Here is a 7,445-nt window from a genome sequence, read left to right as displayed (position 1 = left end):
AGACGCATCCAGCATGGCAAAGACTCAAAACAACCCATGAGCTCTAAAATACACAGAAAGTCACAGCATATATCTTCACCCCTGTCGCCCTCAATCCCCTGACTACCAGCTTCCCCCGTTTGCCTGCAGCTATTTTGAGAAATGCCTCATTTTCATTTCAATCTCTGTATGATATAGTGCACGGCTGCCATAAGCTGACTCCTTCACCTAAACGTCACTAACAGTTGAATGGAGCACAGATGAGACAGGCTTGAAAAGAGAGACTATTGTAATGATAAGAGGCCAAGTCAATCTATTTGCATTCAAGGGTGAAAAGACATCTATTTTTGTGCGTATTTGAAGATGAAAGCAGAGGAGGGAGGGGTGGATACAGATGGCTGTGGCAACATGAAAGCAGTGATCTATGCTTGTCTTCTGTCATACGTGATCACTTAGTATGAAGAAAGATATCAGTAGCTACAGGCAAATAAAATGCTACATGGAAAGTGGAATTTGCATGAGTAATCTCTAGTGGTTTTCTTTCAGTGCTGCACCTGTTCTGAATATTTCATGAAGGTGCAGAGCCTAGAGACCAACGTAAAAGAGAGCTGGATGAGAACTTACATGCTTACGAGCAATGTGGCAATAATTCAGGAAGCAAAGTATTTCTTAATGCTATTACAAATCATGACTGACGATGGTTTTCATACTTGTCAATTGTTTCTCATGGGAAAAACTACTCCCTGTCCAGCTCAGCTTCAATACTCCAGCAATGTACAGTACTGTTGTACTTCTATAAACTTAGAAGAGATGGATTAACACAAGAGTGGTCAAAGTCAATGCAGCAGAATCACATTTATCCTGATTTTACATGGGGTTTTCCTATGACGACATGGTTTTGTATCTTTTTTTTTTTTAACTTCTCCCTTCTTTTAAAAGACTGGAAAGTATTAGAAGAACCATGATAGCCAGGTTGTATAACAGCACATATCCAGAGGCTGTTCAGCTCCTTAAAACTCCTAAAACACCAACAGTGTTACTGATCACAACAAAAGGACACTGTAACCATATGTGCAACAACATGCTTGGTTTAAAGCCCTGATTTTTATTTATTTATTTTACCGTTTTTAAATGCAGAACATTTTTATTGTGTGAATGTGGTCATTTTATGTTTTTAACTCTTGTGTTTTCATTGTGGTCATGTGATGTCCAGTTTCTGCTATGTTGCTGTTTTATGTGAGGTCTATCCTATCTCCTTCATCTCTTCAAGCTTCAAAAACATTGTCCATAATGCACTTCGAAAGCATCTTTTATGTGACCCTCCCTACGTAGCACATCCACGTCTTTCAAACTTAACAAAACCAGTTTTTAACGCAGCCCTGATGTGTAAAACTAAAGCAGAGATATTCAAATGATCTAACATAAATAATTTCCTTAGACAAAGCTCCCCCACAGCCACAGTTAATATTATCCAATTTTTCACAGACTATGTAGTACTTGGCTAGTAAATTGATTTTGATGTGTAAAGGTAGAGTTCCCCTTTAATAAGGGATCTACAAATACTGCAAAAATATTATAGTGTCATAGCCCTTTCATTACATCTTGTGTAGATAACTGAAACAAATATCTCTGAATGTTTTCCTAGAAAATTCATGTTAGAGTTAATAGATTTAAAACTTGCAAAGCAAATGTGAATTACTGACAATTTACATACGTTAAAATCTATCTATAGTAGAGATAAACACTAAAATCCAAATAGCAGTTCAGCATGAATCTTGTTCTGTTATTAGACACTGCTGGATCAGCCTGCTGACTATACCCCTGGAAGGCCCATTAACACCTCCAGAGAGTAGAGCCCAGCCCCCTCTATAAACAGCCCAGCCGGAGGTCCATCCTAATGGACTAAGATCATTCCCAGCCTGGCCTGCTCCAGGTGTGGAACCTGAGCCCTGTAATTGATAATTAGGGGGCAATAACCAATGCAGTTCAATGCAGGCCTCGCGACAGGAGAGTAGCCAGGCACTGCACTGTCACTCAGTCAGAGGCAGGGAAAATGAGAGAATTGAGGAGGAGGGGAGAGGGCTGTAATTTGACAAGTGGAGCTGTTGGTGGGTGAGTGGGTGTGGGCTGGTGTGAGGTTTCTTGGAAGCAATAACACATGTACACACAGGCGGGTTTTAGTGTGTGTGATCATCATGCAAAAACTGATAGAGCAGAGAAGACAGAGGAGTGTTTGAGTAGTACTCCAACAAAAAGAGCCTCCACACACTTTGCGTGTGTTTCTGATAGGACTTGTACGAAAGCCCTGAGAGGCAAATGAGAAAAAAAAATTCTGGTGATCCATTTTCTAAGTCTGATCTAAATTGTTTTCTCCCCTGTGTTTATGACCTAAGAACAGGTGAAAAAAAGGTTATGCAAGGATCATTTTTCTAGGTTACTTTTTTTTTCATCTGTGAAAACAGGTGAAAAAAAGTACCCTACCCCATGTTCAAAACCTGACTAAGTTTTAATATGACTCATGTTTTTGATGAGTCAGATGAGTTTTAATTTCTCCATGCACGCTAAACACAAGGTACATAGATTGTGTGTTAGCAAGTTATGTAACAGTCATGTCTTTCTTTTGGCTAGAGATGTATTTTAATCAGTGTTAATCTGCCGTTAGTGTTAGCTATACTGACATTAGCCATTAGCTCACTAGCTAGCAAGTGAAAAGTATATTGTTCATGGCTAACCAACAGCTACAACCTGGGTTAAGTCAACTGCATGACTAATGTTAGTTTACTGTTACTGTCATGGTAACAGGGACACTTCAACCCTTATGAGTAGGATGTTTTACCAATACAGATAAAAAAAAAAAAAAAAAACGTTATGAGTGGGTTATTCGAACACTTGCTAAGGGAACAGTATAATTTTGTACATTTAACGATAGCTGTACACAACCAAATAAGGACTTTGGATACATTTTGATTTTGGCAATTTAAATTAAAATAGTTATATTCATATTTATGATATAACACTGGATGTTGTTTATTGAATGTTGCAATTATAGTGTGATGCTTAGTCTTGATCAGTCCTGCAGTTGACAGTTGAATCATTGGTACTTTGGACAATTGGTTCTCAAACCTTTTCATGTCGAGGTACTGCAAATTGATGTGTAACAAGCCATGGACCCCCATTTGATAAGATTTTTGTCCAAGGGGCCCCTATCTGAAGAGACGATTGTTAGATATAATTTAGTAGAGAATTCCATAACTGTCTATACTGTAGGTGGGGAGATGATGGTGGAGAGAGTAAAACCTCTGATCAGAATATTCATTCTTATACATTGTGCTAACTTCTAGTGAAGAGAATATCAGTGAATCTTGAACTACTCCCCATTTTTATGGGGACCCCCTGGGACTCCCTTAAGGACCCCTGGGGGTCCCTGGACCCCACTTTGAGAACCAATGACTTAGACCAATCTGTATCACCCTCAAGGCCAGTCAGCTCATTTTTGTTTGTTTAATATTCCAGAGGGAAATCCAACGTTTGACTTGTGGATCCAACAGTTCCATCTTTAAGGTGTTAGTGAAGGAGGAGGCCATGTAAGGTTAATAAGATTTGTTTATTTATTTATTTAATGAATAAAACACTTAAGTAACAGCAACTGTGACTCTGAATGATGTTGTCTTGTTTCACAGAGGGCAGAATGAGACCTACATACTGTTGGGGAGAAATTCAAACTGATCAGCTGTGCGTAGGTAAGGTGCTAGATGACCCAAGCTATCCAAACATATTTGAGCAGTGAGCTAAACTTGACATTGTTGGCAGATGAAAGTGCTCAGAGAGAAAATAAGAATGTGTTGTTAGTCTTACCTCATGAGTACTTTTATGCAAAATACAGTAATGATTTTACAACATGCATGTGTTACTGTAGGCAGCAGATTGTGAGGTTGTAACACAAAAGGGACAACGGGTCGGGAATTATCTTTCACACACATTTTTGTCTTACTGTTATACCACAGATCTTATCAATCATAACAACGCACTGAACGTTCTTTAATCTAACACTGTGTGGAAATAAGCAAAGTGCCTCCAACGTGCACTGCTCAGGCAGACTTCACATTAGGGAGGGTTATCCATGTTTACACAGTTATCCACATATACAGTGGATAAAAACTGCTTTAGTTACTCAAAGGACACAACGAGGCCAAAGATTTGAGTAATGAGAAATGGCGTTTTATTCATTTATGTATTTATTGTCATTTTCCCTTTATCTTGTTTTCTGCAATAGAAATGCATTAGCCCTCAGAGAGGCTATCAATCAGGGGCTAATGGGTTGTAATTGCAGGCAGGCCAGCCCCCACATCAGAGGCAGCGGGGTCTCTGGATAGCAGAATAATCACACGTACAGTAGAGAATTGCTTACAATGGATTAGGTCCCTGGGCAATCTCAGGGTATAGGTTAAGGTAATTTCCAACTCATTTTCCTTTTGAAACCTATTACACTCATCCCAGTGACTTCTTGCATTAATCAGTGTGGTTAATATTGTGAGGAGATTAAAACAGAGAGACACTAAAAGGGAGTTTCAGGTGTCACTTGGGATGACAAACGCTTTGGTCACTGTACTATAGGAGTGTGGCCAAAAGACACCGTCACAACATGAGTCTTCCAGAGCAAACCGGTGTAAGTTTGGGTTTCCTATAACCATTCTGGGTGACTAAACTAGAATACCTGCGGTGACAGAGCTATTCCCCAAAGAGGCCTGACAGCCCAAGTCTTCCTTTCATTTTCAAGGAGCCAGCCACCTGACGACGGTGTCTGATGCTATCTCCACAGCTGTCCGCGACAGTCAGTTGATCACTGTCAAATGCCTGAGCCATCACACACACACATACTGTCAAACAGCCACAACAAACAGCAGAGCCTGATAAGACTGTTCTCAAGCGTTGAGGGTTAAACTCTTAGAAACACACCGTCTGCCTTGGCTGCCTTTCTCATGGGAGACCTTATATTGTTTGTCAGAAAGCTGGAATGGAAATCCCCCGTGAGACAAAATTCACACCTGATCTTTATCATCTTTGCAGAGTTAAAGGAAGGCACACTGCAAAACAACATCTTATTTCATAGCTGCTTAGGGTAATACAGGAGTGGCAGTGCGTTGGATTGGAATTACAAAAGCTGGTTTTGGGGATTTCTGAAATTTGGGAAGTAGAGTCTTACATGTCACTACAACTGTATTAAAAATGTTATAAATACATTTTTACCTCTCTGAGTTATGAAAGGACAAAGTTTTTGCTTGAATCCTTGTCAAGGCCTGATAAACAATACAATTATACTACTAAAATTGAACATTTTGGTGCAAACATGAGAAACATCAGTAAAACTAAATAAATGATGCATTATTTTAGCTTTAGGTTGTCCTTGTGTGCATCAAGCAAAAACACAATTGTTCAGAATCTTCCTATTAAAGTCTATTTTTTCCTGCTGTTGTGAGGCTACTCCAGGTGAACTGGTTAGCTTTCTGCTGACACAACGGTGTTTTTCTCCTGTCCTGCCTCAGGTGCGCTCAGTTGCTGAAGTAAGGCTTGTTAGATAACCAACAGTTTCAGGAATTTGCCTCCACACTCTCTAGTAAAACTGGTTCAGAGTCAATTACACAATGTAATATAAGATAAGAGGCATTTTTGTGAAGCATTTTCACATTGCTGTTGCCTTCTGCAGCCTAGAACTGAAGTAACACATTACTTTTCATGTTGTAAAGTTTAGTTTTAAAATGTGACTTTTAACAAGTCTCACCATGTGATGTCATCTCAAAACAAATCCTGCAGCTGCTCCATGAGTACATAACAGAACAACTTTCTGGACATTGTCAAAAACATATTTAAACATATTTTTCCTCTTATGACACAAAAAGTGAATTTCAAAGCACACACTTTCTCATTTCAATGCACTGGTTTTGCTTCTACAGACTTACTTGGTCTGGTATGACCAGTTAGCTTATATTGATTAATGACTCTTTTCTATTTGTGCTACTATTATACTGTGTTTTAAATTTGACATCATCCCTTATTTGTCACTTATGATAGATACGACTGACGTTTAATATCACAAACAGATAATTTGGCCATCTCGCCTGATAATATCATTAGGTTTTGATGCTCTGATTTCCAGGTGGAGGAGACAGTTATCTATTTGTCATCTTAAGTCACTGGAATGGCACAATGTTAATTCTGTTTTTGGGCAGAATTTGACCTTGAAGTTTGAAAATGGACGCATCGAATAAACTGTCGTCTCCAGAAGCTAAAGAGAAGAGAGTTTTGGTGACCAGGGACAAACTATATAACGGTAAAACTTATAACGGTAAGAAAATATGAGAACAAATATTTATATACAGTATGTCTATAATAATTGTATGTATGTCTGTATTATGTAAGTAGGGATGCACACATTGATTCCTTAAGTATTAATATTATTTAGAGCTGCAATTAATCGATAAGTCAAATGACAGAAAATTAATCGGCACTATTTTTTTAAGCAAAACATGGTAACATTCTCTTGTTCCAGCATCTTAAATGTGAATATTTTCAGGTTTCTTTAGTCCTCTACGATAGTAAACTTAATATTTTTGGGGTTGTGGACTGTTGGTCAGGACAAAGCATGACATCATTTGTTGCATCCTAGGCTTGGATGCAACAAATGCATCATTTTTTGACATTTTAGAGACCAAACAGTTAATTATTTAATCAAGAAAATAATCAACAGATGAATCCATAATGAAAAAAATCATTAGTTGCATCCCTAATATTATCATTTTATTGTGGATATCAAAAATGTATTTATACTGTGAAAGCATCTTTAGATTAGCATAGTTGTTTAATCATTTATAATATTTTTTAACCATTTGCCTCTGGAGAATTTGCCCATTACTGAGTCACTATCTTTTTTTATTTTACTATTAATGCATGCCATTTGACTTTGTGATTTATGATAATCCATTAACATACAGCAGGCAGTTGATTATAAGCATATTTCTAAATCAGTCTTGATGCGTGTATTCAGTAAATGAATTACAAATAAAATACATACACTTCATGCTTTTACCTCTGCAGTATTTAATGATGAAAAGTTTTGGTGGTGTTAGTGTGAGTCCCGGCCTTGTTTTACTTGGTATAAGATCAAAATCAGTCATTTATTGTCAGAATGGCATTTATAAATTCCTTGCCAGGAACATTTTGTGTGTTCAGTAAAACATTTCCTAGAAAGTACATGAAAGTACAGCTTTTTTTCTTTTTTTTTTTATTAATACCAAGAATAAGAATAGGCTCCTTTTTTGTGATGTGTACAGTAAATACATCAACATATCATAAAGCTGAACAGCAACATTGTACATTCAGTGATGACTGATCACAACCCCTTTAAATAGGAGTAGTCTTTAATTAAGCTTGTGACTTACAGTGCCTGTGCAGACAATGTGATTTCAATG

The sequence above is a fragment of the Thunnus thynnus genome, chromosome 17 (genome assembly GCF_963924715.1).
Source record: "Thunnus thynnus chromosome 17, fThuThy2.1, whole genome shotgun sequence".
Lineage (NCBI taxonomy): Eukaryota > Metazoa > Chordata > Actinopteri > Scombriformes > Scombridae > Thunnus > Thunnus thynnus.
The sequence above is the reverse complement of the archived record's forward strand: the minus strand, read 5'-3'. Positions refer to the sequence as shown.